Here is a 16,415-nt window from a genome sequence, read left to right on the forward strand (position 1 = left end):
TAGAAAAGGGGCAGGAAGGGTTTTCAGGTATCCATGGCTCAGGTATTGATTCAGACACGTCAATCTGTGCTTCCCATGCTGGTTTAGAAGCCCCTGGGATGGAGTGAGATTCAGAGCCCTTCTGTGCACTCCACAAACACACAGGAGGTGGGATTCCCCTTTCACAACCTGGAGTTTGCACAACAAAGATGCCGGCATGCGAGCTCCCTCTCTAAGCTCCCATGATAATCACTGGAGACGGAGGGGAGTAGCCAGCTGCCCACACACAAACACGTGGTGACATCTGAAGCGAGAGAGGTGGTCCAAGGCATATGCCGGTGTCTGCTGGCTCTGATGGAGCAACCGTGAGACCCACATCCTTCTAGAGCATTAGGTGGTGGCCAGGTGGAGAATCTCCTTGGCCATCTGAAATGACATGAGATGCCTAATACTGCCAGAGCTCCACACATTAGGAGGCTGAGGCACAAGCAGATCCCTACACTGCAAGCGGTTCATGCCATTCAGGGCAGGCACTCGGTTCCGTGATGCCTGGGGTGTCAAGCACAACCATATGTTTCCAGCAGATACCACGTGGGACCTCTCTGTGTCCCAACAACTCAATCCCACTTCTGTCTTTAGGTGAAGTCCATCCCCTCTACATCCAAGTGTGCAGCATAGAGCTGCACATCACACCAAGGGCTCTACTCATGTCCCTGCACGCTTAACACCTTCTAGCTCTCCTCTCCCGGAAACTTTTCCCACTCCCGCATGATATGAACAGGGACTGTGCTAATGATGTCCACAGCATGGCTGCATGGCAGGCTGTGCAGGCCCAAGAACTTTCTCAGGGGCACCTTCTCCTTCCTGGACATCGATTTACCTCCATCAAAGGCGCCAAGGTGCTGCAGAGGCAGCTCAGGCAGCAAACCCCTCTCCTGCCATTCCTGCACAGCCCAGCTCTTTTTCTCCCTGGCCTTGTGCACTGTAGGCCTTGCTCTCTTAGCAGGAACTTCCTTTCACCACTACATGTGTTTCACCAGACTGCAGTGCTCTGATGGCATGCTAGAAGTCACTCTTCAGCAGTGACTCTTAGGGCAGATGATGGGGGCGATGGCTTCTGTGTAAAGGGGCACCTGGGATTTGTGGAGCTCTTCCAAGGGAAGGACAAGGTGCTGGATGGGAAAAGGTGAGTGAGCATCGGAGTAAGGGTGACCTTGCGATGGGAGTTACAGTTCACCCAATCAGGGCGAGGAAGTGGACGCAGGCTCCTTTAAGCAAGCTGAGGAAGTCTGTGGCACACAGGGCCTGCTGCTTATGGAGGGACTTTAATCCCCCTGGCATGCAGTGGAAGGGCAAAGCGCAGGGTGAAAGCAGTCCAGGAGGTTTCTGCAGGGTGTCAGGGACAGCTTCTTAGCACAGCTGCCAGATGGGCTAAGAAGGGCGACACTCTCCTGCATCTGGTACTCGCAAACAAGGAAGAACCGATCGGGGAGGTGACCATCAGTGGAAACGCTGGCTGCAGGGACCATGAAATAGTGGAGTGCCACATCCTGAAGGCAGGGAGGAAGGACAGCAGCAGAGTACAGACTCAGGACTTCAGAGGAGCAGACTTTGGCCTCTTTGAGGACTGCTGGGGGATCCCATGGGAGTGAGCTCTGAAGGGCACAGGAGCTCAGGAAAGCCAGCAGGCCATTAAGAACCATATCCTGGGGTGCATCAGGAAGAGTGTTGCCAGCAGGTTGAGGGAGGTGATCCTCCCCCTCTACTCAGCCCTGGTGAGGCCACATCTGCAGTACTGTGTCCAGTTCTGGGCTGCCCAGTACAAGAGGGATGTGGCACTACTGGAGCAAGTCCATCGGAGGGATACAAAGATGATAAGAGGACTGGAGCATCTCTCTTATGAGGAAAGGCTGAGAGAGCTGGGCCTCTTTAGCCTGGAGAAGAGAAGACTGAGAGGATATCTTATTATGGTATGCAAATATCTGAAGGGAGGGTGTCAAGAGGATGGAGCCAGACTCTTTTCAGTGGTGCCCAGCTACAGGACGCAAGGCAACGGGCGCAAACTGAAACACAGACAGTTCCATCTGAACATGAGGAAAAACTTCTTCACTGTAAGGGTGACCGAGCACTGGAACAGGTTTCCCAGAGAGGCTGTGGAGTATCCTTCTCTGGAGATATTCAAACCCCTCCTGGATGCAATGCTGTTCAAGGTGCTCTAGGTGACCCTGCTTGAGCACTTGTTAGGGCAGCAGCAGGTCCACGGCTGGGATCTGTGCTTTTGAGATCATTTCTGCCTGTGCAGCTGAAAAGTCAGGATTTGTCTCATGGCTGGGGAACTTGTAGTGAGGTAACTTCTGTCTTAGAGGCTTCTAGGCCAGTGACAGAGCCATGGCTGTGAAGGTGACTGTGAGGTCACGTCTTTCTGAGTGCCTGATAGGCCAGCAGCAGGCTGTTAAGCATGTGGTGGGGGTATGGACTTGTGAGGTCACCTCTATGTGAGCAGCTGATAGGTGAGGAGAAGACACATGGCTTGGCTGTTGGTGGTGAGGTCACTTCTGGGTTTGTTGCGTGTGCTCAGAGGAGGGATTGACCCCTGCAGAGCTCTACAGCAGTACAGAAATGCAACTCATTAATCAAGCAGAAGTAGATGTTCCACATCATCTGGCACAAATTTGATTCCACTCCGTCATCATGAGTTAGTACTGCTACATTTCGAATGCGGATGATGTTCTGTGATGAACATGGACATGGAGTTTGCCTTTCCACTTGTTGCTAAGCAGAACCTTGCAGCCTCCTCCCAGTCACCTAGGGAGTCCAGCTAGACTTTTGAGGCTGCTAAATGAATCTGGTGCTGGTGTGAGCAGTGCTGTTAGTAATCTCTTATTGCCAGGCTGTGTGTGCTTTAGAAGTTGTCCCTGTCAAAAGATCAGGGAGCTTGTGAGATTTTCCTGCAAGGTCTGAATGCTGTCTCTGTCTTTCAGGTGTCCACCTGCTTTTATGACACATTTGGAAGTGTAACACTTTTGAGGTCTGGGATTTTCTGTCCCCATATGCAGTCGCTGGAGAATGGGTGCAAAGGATGTTGGAGGAGGCAGAAGAAATGTCACCCCCCAAAACAGGTATGGGCCACATTTTCCAAGAGATTTCTTTTTCAGGGAAGTTGAGGCACAAGAGAGAGGCAAGAGCTAGCCTGATGAGCCGCTCTGAGAGCACTTGCTCTCTGCTTCCTGGAGGTGGGAAGTGAGCAGGCCCTGGGCTGTGAGTGGCTGTTCAGAGGAAGTGCGTGTTGCAAGGCCTTGGAGGCCTAGAAGGGAATGGAAGGTCTGGAGAGTTGGGCTTTCTGTGTGTTGGGGCACTTGGGTGTGCCCTGCCTGCTGCCCTGTGCGGTGCTGTGTGTCGCTGATGCAGAGGTGCGTGTTGGATGCCAACCCTCTGTGAGGTGCGGGGGTAGAGGCGTGTTAGAGTGCGAGATGCCCTGTGGTGGATTTGGGTGGTGGCCCCAGTGTTTTGCTGCTCATCATGGGAGGAGGTGGCTGGAGAGAGCAGTGCTCTGCTCCCAGAGCCCAGCCCGCCATCACGGTGTCCTTCTGAGAGACCTGGGTGAGGACTGTTGGTGACCATGTTCCCTCCTTGGAGCATCCTGGTGCGAGCCAGGGCTGCTTGCTGTTTGGTGGTTTCTGTCCGCTGAGGTCCAGGCTTGCAGTTTCTGAAGGACTTGATGCTCCCCTGAGTCTTTGGGATTTTTAATCTTCTCCCTCCTTAAAGGCTTTCTGTTGAAGCTGGACCCTCATTGCATCTTCCCATCCCAGACCCTAATCCATTCCAATCCCAAATAGCAGATCCCTTGAGCCTGCAGTGGAGGAGATATGTGTAGGTGGGGGTGCAACGCCCTGCTCAAGGCAGGTCCCAGGAAATTAGGTATCTTGGAACCTTTTCCAGTGAAGTTTTGATTATCTCCAAGGATGGAGATGTGAGAACCTCTCTGGATCCCTGGGCCACAGTCCGGCCACCGTCACGAACAAAAAGGTTTGCTCTTAACATCTAAGAAGAATTTCCTATTGTCCAATTTGTCCCTGTTGCCTCTCATGCTATTAGTGTGCACCTCCAAGAAAATCTGGCTCCATCTTCCCTGTGCCCTCCATAAGGGAGCTGTGCACAGCATGAAGATCCCCCTTGGCCTTCTCCTGTCTAGGCTGAACAAACCCAGCTCTCCCAGCCTCTCCTTATAGGCCCCACGCTCCAGCCCCTGACCATCTAGGTGTCCAGGTGTTGGACTCCCTCCTGTGTGTTAGTGCCCTTCTGGAACTGGAGAGCTGAAACAGGACCCGGTGCACAGACATGGTCTCCCCTGTGCCAAAAAGAGGGGTAGAACACCTTGGTGGCCCTGCTGGCTGTGCTCTCACCAATACAGCTCAGCACAGAGGGGAGACATTTGCCCCTGACTGTTGTGACTGTCTAAGGCCAGCAGAACTGCCAGTAACACTCCGATTCTTTCTTTCTTTCTAGCTTGCTGCACTCATGGAGGTTCCCAGTGCAGTCCTAGAGCCCCTGAGGATGGAGGCAGGGTCCCAGGGTTTGTCCCTGCAGCTTTCAAGATCTTTGCCAACATCGTGAGCCCTCTGTGAAAGCAGCTGCAAGTGCATGAGAAGAGGCTACGTACGGATGCAAAGGCTTCCATAAATGCGCCTGGCTTCCCTGGGTGACTTGGGGTGTAGCTTCACCTCCTGGTACCTCTGCTGCGCTGCAAATTCCACATCCCACAAGTGCTGTTACTGCCAGCCACCTCAGCAAATACTATTGTGCCCCCTCCTTTTCCTAGAAGGTTGCGGTGCCATATAGGACGAGTCCAAGACCCTTATAATAAATGCCAGCATGTCTTGGGTGCCTTTGTGTGAGTGCCCCAAAGCGTCTGCAGCTTGACCTGAGGAAGTCTCAGAGCTCTTGGGCTGCTGGCTCTGCGAGGGGTGAAGATGTGCCCAGGGCCAGGTTGCTCGTGGCACCCAGCCCTCCGTGCTCTGTGAAGCCAGCTGTGGAGCCCGGACTGCTGCTGCAGAGCCTGTTCAGGCAGGACAGCTGGCATTTCAGCAGACCTGCAGTCTGGGGCAGTCTCATTGCTTGGGCCTCATTCCAAAGCCTCTGCACCCTTTGTCCTTTCAGAGGGGCTCCTTGTGCAAGTAACTAAAGGGAAGGAAGGAGGTTCCTTTGGGCTCAGGAGGCCTTCAGGACTCTCAACTCTTTCTGCATTGTATCTGTATCTTTTGTATTACTAAAGAAAATCCCCATTCCCCCATGCCTAGCTGGAGATTCCTGAGGGGATGGGGGTGGAAAGCAGCAGCCCGTTGTGCCCCAAGAAAGCAGGATCCTTCCCCCTGAAAACAAAAGCATTGTCCAAGGAGCCAGCTCTGTGCCTGCCTGATCTTGTGCTGATCATTTGCACAGGCCTTGTGAGCCTAGAGTGCCTTGGCCACCTTCTGGTGTTACCGCAAGAGCTTCGCTGTGTGTCTGGGCTGAGGAGCCAAGGGAAGGCAACGAGCAGAGCAGTGGCTGGGGAGTGTGCAAGTGGCGAGTGTCCTGCATCCATCTCTTCTTGCTGGCACCTGGTTGTATCTAGCAGAAGAGGCAGCTCTGTGGGGCAGAGACAGTGTGTTTGTAGAGTAGGTGGCAGAGCAGAGGTCTCGCGTCAGGTTGATGCCTGGTGCAGTGCTGAGTTGATCTGACAGTGTCAGAAACACTTTCCAGTGCAGCTGCTCCCTCAGCTGATCTCTGTACCTGGGCACTAGGAGTGGAAGTGGCATCCTGCTGCCATTGTGTAGGTGCTGCAGTGCAAAGGCTCCCAGCTCGGACTTGATGGTACTAAAGGAAAAGCAAGACCAGTTGCTCCGTTTTGTGATTTGTGCCTAGGGTGTCAGAGTGGAGCTGTCGCATGACCTGGAGAGAGTCTTGCCAGGAGATGTCACTTTTCAGGTCACTTGTGACTCGGTACCAGGTAGGGCAGCAGCAGGCAGGTCGATGCCATTTGTGCTTGTGAGGTGAGTTGTGCCTCTGAAGCTGGTAGGCCAACAGCATGCCCATAGCTTTGGTGATGATGGTGAGGTGCCTTGTGTCTCAGTGCCTCAGAAACGGGGAGCAGGCCCATTGCTGCTGTTTGTGCTTGTTTAGGTCAATTGTGCCTCAGTCGCTAACAGGCCAGGAGCAGATATACGGCTTCATGGCAGCCTGTGAGGTCACTTCAGCCTCAGCACCTGACAGTCCAGCTCAATGCATATTGCTGATGTTTGTGTTTGTGGAGTCCTTCGACTTCAGGATCTGCTCGGCCACCAGCAGCCCCATTGCTCCTTTTTGTACTTGTGAGGTGACTTTTGCTTCAGTACCTGCTTAGACAGCATCCAGCACATTGCTGCTTTGGGGCTTATGAGGTCACTTGTGCCTCAGGGCCTGATAGGCCAGTGCTGGTCCTGTGGGTGCTCTTTGTGGCCTGTGTGGCTGCTCTGAGGCCCTAATAGGGCAGGGCTAGGCCCATGGCTGCTCTTTGTGCTTGTGAGGTCACTTGTGCCTCAGGGCCTGATTGTTGCATATAACAGCATTTGCACTTGGAGCTAAATCTACTGAAGCCTAAGGCCGCACATCGCTGAACTTTTCCCTAAATTGTTTGAGCCAGTTGACACAAGGAGGGAACAAGGAAATAAGTAACAAAAGAGCTTCAGCAATGCTTGGTGAGCACCATGACTCTGCCTGGAGACAACGGGAAAACCAACCAGGACGGAAGAAGCTACTACTTGTTGAGCAATCAATCATTGGTGCAAGAAATCGGAGAATGGACAAAGAACTTAAGCCGTAGGGGCATAAATACCCAGGGAATTTTCCCTTCGGGGTCCCTCGGAGGAGGCTCCCAACTCGAGCTGTAGTACTAAGAAAATCATCTTGTAAAGAATTATTTTGTATCCTTTGGATAAAGTGGAAACCTAGAGTCAAACACTGTTAGGGACACCGGATTGAACAATTTCCCTAACAGTTTGGCACCCAGATGGGACTCTAGGCAACCACCATCAGATCCTCTTATCTCCAAACTTCCAACGGCCGGCATCGGGTGAGTTCACCTAGGAGCTTTGGTGACGGGAGGTACTGACTGGTGTGTTTTCAAATTGCGCATCTAAATTTTGGGGAGAGTGGGTTCGAGTCCCACCTCCGGGATCTGAGAGGGTTCCAGTCCCATCTCAATCTGGCCGGAAGGGGGAATGCGCAGCCTGATCAGCAGAAGGCACACCACAAGACTCGGAAACACATGGGAAACGTACCTGGCGTAGAGAAGGGGATGCCCTTAGCTGAGGTACTGGAAAACTGGAGAAAGATTGACAGTACCGTAGGGTTAGGAAAAAAGAAGCTAGTGACCTTGTGCCAGGAAGACCGGCCCCTCCTTACCCAGGAGGGCAGCCCAGCTGAACAGTGGCCACCGCAGGGGACTTTGGACCAACAAGAACTGACCTTTTACAGCATCGCCTAGAAGACAGATTCCTGGGACAAATGTATTATTGGTATGCATGGGATAAATGGGCATTCGCTAGAAAAAAGGAGATGTCTAAAAATCAGAAGAAAGTTTCTTCCCCTTCTCTAAGTAGTGCAGCTGCTAAAATGCATGTGGAAACCGCTCCACCCTATGCACTACCCTCTGCTTCAACATCTCTGTACTGCCCCTTGCCTTCCACCTCTGCCTTTCAAGCCCCTTTGCACGTCGTTCCTGTGCCGGGAGCCGCCCCGCCACATCAGGACAAGGTACCTCAAGTAGCTACAATGTGAGTTTACAAACCCTGGGTGCCCCAAGATTTGATTGCATGGAGTCCACAAACTGCCAGGCTTAGGGGGGATCTGGAAAACATTTTGCAAGAAGTAAGGGAAATATTTCACACCTATGACCCCACTTGGGGGGATGGGCACATGCTTCTTGAAGCCCTGTTCACTCCCAACAAGAAACACGCGGTTCTAGAAGCAAATCGTTGTTGGGCTGAACAGGGAGGAGTTGTGGCTGCCCGAACAGCGTGGCCAGCTGCGGATCCCAGATGGGATCATAACACAGAAGCAGATTATCGGCAGTTACAGTTATCTAAACAGGGTATAGAGGAAGCCATACGTTTGGCCGGACAGAGAACTGCAAATTGGTCTAAGATCCGGGAGTGTCAACAAAAAATTGACGAACACCCCTCGGCATTTCTGTACAGATTGTTTAAGCAAATTAGAATGTTTGGGGGAGGGATTGACCCAGAAGCAGAGGCTAACAGACCTCTAGTATTTTCTACTTACGTAGACAAAACATCTCCAGATATAAAAAAAATATTTCTCTAAGCATGTTCCCGATTGGCCAGGAAAATCCAGGGATGAAATAGTGCGCTTGGCTAGCTTTGTATATAATGGAAGGGAGGAGAAAAAAGCTAAGGAGAAGCAGTGACAGAGAAAAGAGGAGGTCAGTATGCTGGTGGCAGTCCTGAGAGATGGAATTCTAGGGAACAGGGGTAGAGGCCGAGGAAGACTTGGGGGAGAAAGGTGGAGTCCGAATGTATGAGACAGGCAACCAGGATTGAGAGGACCCTGCCATTATTGTGGGGAGCAAGGTTAGCGTTAGGTTAGGTCCTGTTATTCCACAGGAGGCGGAAAGGAGTATCCCAAGACAGAGAGACTATTATCTAAAATCAGGCATTCTACCAGCCTGTGAATCTCCGTATAATCCCCCAATTTTAGCAGTTAAAAAGAACAGGTGAGATTCCGATGGTGACCCGGACTATCGATTTGCACAAGACTTGAGAGCTATTAATCGATACGTAATTGCTCCTCACTCAGTGGTTCCTGACCCTTTGACTGTTTTGTTGCAAATACCCCACTGAGCAGCGTGTTTCACTGCGATTGACCTAACGGCAGCCTTTTTCAGTATACCGATTGCTGAAGATAGTGCAGAACTCTTTGCCTTTACCTGGAAAGGACAGCAGTTAACTTGGACTTGACGGCCACAGGGTTTTCACAGAATCACAGAATGGTTGGAAGGGACATCAGGAGATCATCTAGTCTAATCCCCCCTGCTCAAGCCGGGTCACCTAGAGGACATTGTGCAGGATTGCATCCAGGGGTGGTTTGAATATCTCCAGAGAAGGAGACTCCACAACCTCTCTGGGCAACCTGTTCCAGTGCTCTGTCACCCTCACAGTGAAGAAGTTTTTTCTCATGTTCAGATGGAACTTCCTGTGTTTCAGTTTGTGCCCATTGCCTATTTTCCCATCCCTGGGCATCACGGAAAACAGTCTGGCCCCATCCTCTAGAAACCCTCCTTTGAGATATTTGTACACATTGATAAGATCCCCTCTCAGCCTTCTCTTCTCCAAGCTAAACAGGCCCAGCTCTCTCAGTCTTTCTTCATAGGGGAGATGCTCCAGTCCCCTCATCATCTTTGTAGCGCTCCACTGGACTTGCTCCAGTAGTGCCGCATTCCTCTTGTACTGGAGAGCCCAGACCTGGACGCAGTACTCCAGATGTGGCCTCAGCAGGGCTGAGGAGAGGGGGAGAATCACCTCCCTCGACCTGCTGGCAACACTCTTTCTGATGCACCCCAGCATACCATTGGCCTTCTTGGCCACAAGGGCACATTGCTGCCTCATGCTTAACTTGGTGTCCACCAGCACTCCCAGGTCCTTCTCCACAGAGCTGCTTTCCAGCAGGTCAACCCCCAACCTGTCCTGGTGACTGGCGTTATTCCTCCCTAGGGGCAGGACCCTGCACTTGCCTTTGTTGAACTCCATGAGGTTCCTCTCCGCCCACCTCTCCAGCCTGTCCAGGTCTCTCTGAATGGCAGCACAGCCCTCTGGCGTATCAGCCCCTCCTCCCAGTTTTGTATCATCAGCAAACTTGCTGAGGGTGCACTCTGTGCCTTCATGCAGGTCATTGATGAAGAAGTTGAACAAGACTGGACCCAGTCCTGACCCCTGGGGGACACCGCTATCACAGGCCTCCAACTAGACTCTGCGCTGCTGATCGCAACCCTCGGAGCTCTGCCATTCAGCCAGTTCTCAATCCACCTCACTGTCTGCTCATCTAGACCACACTTCCTGAGCTTCCCTATGAGGATGTTATGGGAGACAGTGTCAAAAGCCTTGCTGAAGTCAAGGGAGACAACATCCACTGCTCTCCCCTCATCTACCCAGCCAGTCATTCCACCAGAGAAGCCTATCAGATTGGTTAGGCATGATTTCCCCTTGGGGAAGCCATGCTGACTACTCCTGATCACCTTCTTGTGCTCCACATGCTTGGAGATGGCCTCCAGCATGAGCTGCTCCATCACCTTTCCAGGGATGGAGGTGAGGCTGACTGGCCTGTAGTTCCCTGGGTCCTCCTCCTTGCCCTTTTGGAAGACTGGGGTGACCCTGGCTTTCTTTCAGTCCTCAGGCACCTCTCCTGTTCTCCAGGACCTTTCAAAGAGGATGCAGAATGGCCTAGCAATAACATGCGCCAGCTCCCTCAGCACTCGTGGGTGCATCCCATCAGGGCCCATGGATTTGTGGGTGTCAAGTTTGCTTAAATGATCTCTAACCTGATCCTCCTCCACCAAGGGAAAGTCTTCCTTTCTCCAGACTTTCTCTCTTGCCTCCAGGGTCTGGGGTTCCTGAGGGCTGGCCCGAGCAGTCAAGACTGAAGCAAAGGCGGCATTCAGTAACTCTGCCTTCTCTGCATCCTTCGTCACCAGGGCACCCACCCCATTCAGCAGTGGGCCCACATTCTCTCTAGTCTTCCTTTTGCTACTGATGTCTTTGAAGATGCCCTTCTTGTTGTCCTTGACATCCCTTGCCAGATTTGATTCCAAATGGGCCTTAGCCTTCCTCCTCGCATCCCTGGAAAATGTGCTCTAGGTGACCCTGCTTGAGCAGGGTGGGTGGACTAGATGATCTCCTGAGGTCCCTTCCAGCCTCAACCATTCTGTGATTCTGTGATTCTGAACGAGCCCTTCTGCTAGAAACCCCAGGAATCTGGCATGGCCCTGCCAGCCTGTTTCTCTGTCATTATAACAAGTGTCTGAACTGAATTACAGTAGCGGTTTGCACTGTAGCGTCATGCATGTGTCTCAGCTTCATAATGAGTGGAGCTCTAGTTGTAGTGTCATTTCAGATGGCCTGGGAAATTCCCCACCTGACCCCCAGCTTAGGATCTCAAAGGATGTAGGTCTCACACTTGCTCCATCAGCACAAGCAAACACTGACATGTGCCTTGGGCCACCTCCATCTCTGCAAACATCACCAGTTTTTGCCAGGAACTGCCATCAACCTTTCATCTCCAGTGATGATAATGGGAGCTTAGACAAGGAGCTCGCATACAGACAACTCTGTTGTGCACGCTTCAGGTTGGGCATGGGGAATCCCACCTCCTGTGTGTTTGTGTAGTTCATGGGAGACAGCTGAATCCCACTGCAGCCCAGGGGCTCCTAAACTGTCATGTGATGCCCAGATTGACTCATGTGAATCAAAACCTGAACCATGGGTAAATGACCTCCCTTCTTGGCGTCGTCTAGGCTCCTGCCTAGTTAAGAGATGGGAAGGGGGTCTTCTAGAGTGGGACATTTCCACCTCCTTCAGATGATAACCATCCTCTGATGAGAAAAAATTGTAATGCTGGAATGAGTTGCCCTTCACTGTTTAGAGAGGGACTGTTAGTGATTATTTTAATCTATGTCAGTGAACCTTTCCCAGGTGGAGGGAGCACAAGGGATTGATGCCTTCAGCTGGGTCTCTGCTCCTGAGCAGAGGCAGGCTCCTGGGATGGAGGGAGCTCATGGCAACCTGGCAGCACTGCTGAGAGCGAGCTGTGTGCAGGAGCAGCTCCCCTGTCAAGAGCAGCAGGGCTCTGGGCACTGCCTGCTGTTGCTGAGATGCGATGAGACAAGAGAGAGAGAAGTGAAAGGCAGTGTGGAGTGGGAGGGCAGCTGAGTGTTCATGGTGGGAGAAATCTTCACAGCCCCTGACACGGTAAGTCTCTGGCTGCAGGGCAATGCTACTGCTGTTGCTGGAGGGGTCTTCTAAACCTATCCCATCCCATGATTTTTAAGGATTATACCTCCGGCTTCTCCAGTGCAGAGGAGAAGGAGGTGCTTCAGAGTAGGGATTCCTAGCCACTCCGTCACAGGCACATGGCATCCCACTATCCTCTCCCAGGGAATGCCGCAGGGGTGTGATGCTGGGGTGTGCAAACAGGTCTGCCCAGGGCTCTTTTCCAGAGCAGTGTCCCTTCACACCAGGGTGCTGTGTGCCCGGGGCAGTGACTCTGCTGCCTGCACGGGTCAGCACTGCCCAGAGAGCTCCACATGGCATTGTGGGGAGAAGGTCTGGGTGGAAGAGTGACTGCTGGTAGAAGAGTTCATTCTTTTGAGAGGGTGCTGGGTGGATCAGGGCTGCTCACAGCTCTAGCTCAGGCACAGGACATTTCTGAGGGCACTTTACAAATGGAAGGTGAGGGCAAGTGTTTCCTGAAAGAAAAGGCTATTTTCTGAGTTGGTGCTTTAAGTTTCCTTCTAGCTGGCATGGGGAAAATGGAAATGGAGCTGTCAGGTTGGGACAAGGGACTGAGATTCATTAACAGTTTCAAAGAGCAATCAATAGTTCTGCTAGGAACTTCTGAAAGACCCTTCAGTAACCCCTTAGTCTATAGACAGCAGCAAACTCCCCTTGGATGGTCTCCTCTTGAGGGTTTATCTGACCTTCTCCTTCTCACCTGCACACAGGGGAATGCCCCTGGACAGTGCGCTGCTGCTGGGAGGTTTGTGCAGGGCAGACCTGAGCACCCTGGGGAAGGCATCAGCACTGCACCACTGTCCCTGACTTGCTCAAATCCATCCTCCCATGCTGTTTCTGTTAGGAATTGCCTCTCAGTCCGTGCCCATCTCTGCTGCCTGGAGCTTCCGGGACAGGGCACTGGCCAGGGCTGTCTCTGTGCTCACAGGTCCTAAGGAGCAGGTCAGAAAAACCCTCTTGTGGCTGTGAAGGTGATGCTGGTGCTGTCTGTAGGCTGAGGTGGGGATGAAGGGACCTGCTGAGGTTTCTCACAGACCTTTGGATCTGTCTCTCCCTTTAGAGTCTTAATGAGCTGTCTCCCTCTTAAATCTTAAGGAGAGCCCATCTTTAGGACCCTTGACAGTTTCCCTGGGGTGTCCTGCCAATCTGCAAGCTGCCTTCCAGAAGAGCACAGCTTCCCTCTAGCATTTTGTGATACTGAGAGTCCTTGCTCTGGTCCTGTGAGTCAGAAGCCTTCTCACACTCTTCATCGCTCTCTCCATATCTGGCCTGAGAGAGAAGAATTTGGAAATCTTCCCTTTAAAACTGTACTCCTCTGCTCTCAGCTCAGTGCAGTTTCTTTCTGAGACAAACTTGTGAGTGTGAGCGTCCTTTAGCTGAGTGAGGTGCAAGGGCAGGGCAGTGAGGGGCAAGATTCATTGACAGACCACATCCCGGGACTCTGTGCAAAATCACAGCAAGCCCTTTTTTCCCCTTGGGATGCACAAGTGCTCATGCTGAGAGCAACTGAAATGGCAGGGATTTCTACCCAGTCAAAGAATGCTCCCATGGTGTGATGGAGGCATCTGAAAATGAAATCAATATATATAATCAGACTCCCTGCTGAAGATTATTTTCTGGAGAAAATAGGTGTCAAAATGTTGGACAGTCTTTCCACATAAGGGGTAGATGTAATCTGCTGCCGGACGCATGCATCAGAGCTAGCCACTTCCCACTCCCATTACGGTCCCTGGAGAAAGAGCACAGATGGTAAATTGGTGTGAGGAGAGGATCTATCTCATTGGAACGGAGACATCGAGAAAGGAGCAGGTCAGCGCCTGCCTTCACCTCAGTGTTTCTTTTCCTTGCTGGAGTGGCAGCTGGTGTCACTGATTCAGATACAGGCACCTCTGTGCAAGACGTGCTCAAGGGTGGGAGAGAGGAATCCCTCACAAGGGTCTTCTCTTTCAGAGACAGCTGCCATGAGTGCTATATTCATCTCACACTATGGTAAACAGAGAAAATTCCCACTGGGTCACTGTACCAAGACCCATCCGTTCAGCTCACGGTGTTCATCCGTGGGAATCCCACCAAATACCTGGGACACTTTGACACCTCCATTTACACCCCCCAGCAGGGCAGAAATGACTCCTCTAGAGACCATGGGCAGAGGCCCCTGCTCTACATGACACTCAGGCAGCGCAAAGCAGAGCTCCAGAGAGGGAGCAGAACCTGAATGTAAAGGAGAGAGAAGACATGGGGGTTTCTATGAGAAATGGGATGGGTTTGCATTAGAGAAGCCTGCTCTAACTTGTCGGTGTTATTTCCTCCTTGGACAGGCCCCAAAGCTCAGAGTAAGTAAATGTCCAACAGCAGCTCCTTCAATGAGTTCCTCCTCCAGGCATTTGCAGATACGCGGCAGCTGCAGCTCTTGCACTTCTGGCTCTTCCTGGGCATCTACCTGGCTGCCCTCCTGGGCAATGGCCTCATCATCACAGCCGTAGCCTGCGACCACCGCCTCCACACCCCCATGTACTTCTTCCTCCTCAACCTCTCCCTCCTCGACCTTGGCACCATCTCTGTCACTGTCCCCAAATCCATGGCCAACTCCCTGTGGAACACCAGGGCCATTTCCTACTCAGGATGTGCTGCACAGGTGTTTCATTTTACCGTTCTCTTGTCGACTGAGTATTTTGTTCTCACTGTCATGGCCTATGACCGCTACGTGGCCATCTGCAAACCCCTGCACTATGGGACCATCATGAGCAGCAGAGCTTGTGTCAAAATGGCAGCAGCTGCCTGGAGCACTGGTTTTTTCTACGCTCTCCTGCACACTGCTAACACGTTTTCCATACCACTCTGCCAAGGCAATGTTGTGGAGCAGTTCTTCTGTGAAATCGCCCAGATCCTCAAGCCTTCCTGCTCAGAGGTGTACTTCAGGGAACTTGGGGCACTTGCGGTTACTCTTTGTTTAGTCTTTGGGTCTTTCATCTTCATTGTGCCGTCCTATGTGCAGATCTTCACAGCTGTGCTGAGGATCTCCTCTGAGCAGGGCAGGCACAAAGCCTTCTCCATGTGCCTCCCTCACCTGGCCGTCGTCTCCCTCTTTGTCATCACTGTCATGTTTGCCTACCTGAAGCCCCCCTCCCTCTCCTCCCCAGCTTTGGATCTGGTGGTGTCTGTTCTGTATGCAGTGGTGCCTCCAACAGTGAACCCCCTCATCTACAGCATGAGGAACAAGGAGCTCAAGGACGCCCTGAAGAAACTGGTTCAACTGCTACTACTTCAGCAGCAATAAGCTGCCCATCTCTCCTCACAAGGGATTTCCAATTTACCTCGGCAACTCTTGTGCTTTGGGCATTCTATCTGTGATAATTCTTTTTGTAAATGCTTGAATTCATCCCACTTCTCCAGCAGCACAAAGCCCATCTGTCTGACCTAGAAGCCTTCCGTAAATCTGCATAGCACTGTGTCAGGGCTGGCCTCCCTGACAGCATGTCTGTAATAAAAGGGGATTTCCTCAGGACAGTGCCTGAAGGTTGGGCCCTTCTTCCCAAGCTGGAGCCAAGAATGCGCTCAGGGAGTTGCACCCGAAAAGGCCCTTTGCTGTGCTTGGCCTTTCCATGGGCTAAGGGGCATGAGCTCATAGGGTGATGTGTTTGGGCAGGAGGGCTGGAGTCAGCTGTAACTTGTGGGTGCCCAGTGTCCCTGGAGCAGGTGAGTGGTCAAGTGGTGTCTCCTGGGGACTGTCTGCCATATTACAGGGCTGGTGAGAGATGTCCATCCTTCTGGAAAGGAATATGGAGCCACCCTGAGAGCACAGGGGATCTCCTGGGACAGCATGTGCCTGGGATGGGCAGTGAGTAGAGACTCCCAAAACCAAGTGGAGTCGCCCAAAGGTAAAGGGCTAAACCGAAGAATGCACTGAATGAGAGCTCAGAAATCTCAGGCGAAGCAGTGGGGACCCAGCAGGCACAGGGAAGGGAGCCTCAAGAGTGGTTCATGTCATCTAAAAGGAAAAAAAGCCCACATTCATTCTGCCAAATGACACGTGAACAGCTCCTGAGCCATTTGAAATGCCCTGTGTTTGCTTCCAGCATCGTCCACAGCCACAGAACCTGGGAAGTGGTGGTCAGGCACAATGGTGCTGGTCCAGCTGGGTCTGCCCTGAGCATCACAGCCAGTGTGGAGTCACGCTGTGGTCCCACAGCCCACTCGCTCTGCAGAGCAGAACCGCCAGCCTGGGGCCCTGCGGGGAGCACAGGGGAGGGGTGCAGGAATGACCGGCCAGCCCAGCATGGACATACTCACCTGGGGAAAGGCTCTGTGGGGAGCAGGAACATCCAGGGCATGTGTGTGCAGGGGAGGAACACCAAGAGAAACCCTTTCCTGTGTGCACCAGCTCGGGGCAGGCGTCTCTGT

The 16,415-nt window shown here is 52.4% G+C and overlaps 1 pseudogene; it reads left to right on the forward strand.

Moving 5' to 3' along the window:
- Positions 1–14,268: 14,268 nt before the first annotated feature.
- On the forward strand, positions 14,269–15,279 carry LOC136994140 (olfactory receptor 14A16-like; annotated as a pseudogene).
- The last annotated feature ends 1,136 nt before the right edge of the window (positions 15,280–16,415 follow it).

The sequence above is a fragment of the Apteryx mantelli genome, chromosome 24 (genome assembly GCF_036417845.1).
Source record: "Apteryx mantelli isolate bAptMan1 chromosome 24, bAptMan1.hap1, whole genome shotgun sequence".
In the NCBI taxonomy this organism is placed as follows: Eukaryota; Metazoa; Chordata; class Aves; order Apterygiformes; family Apterygidae; genus Apteryx; species Apteryx mantelli.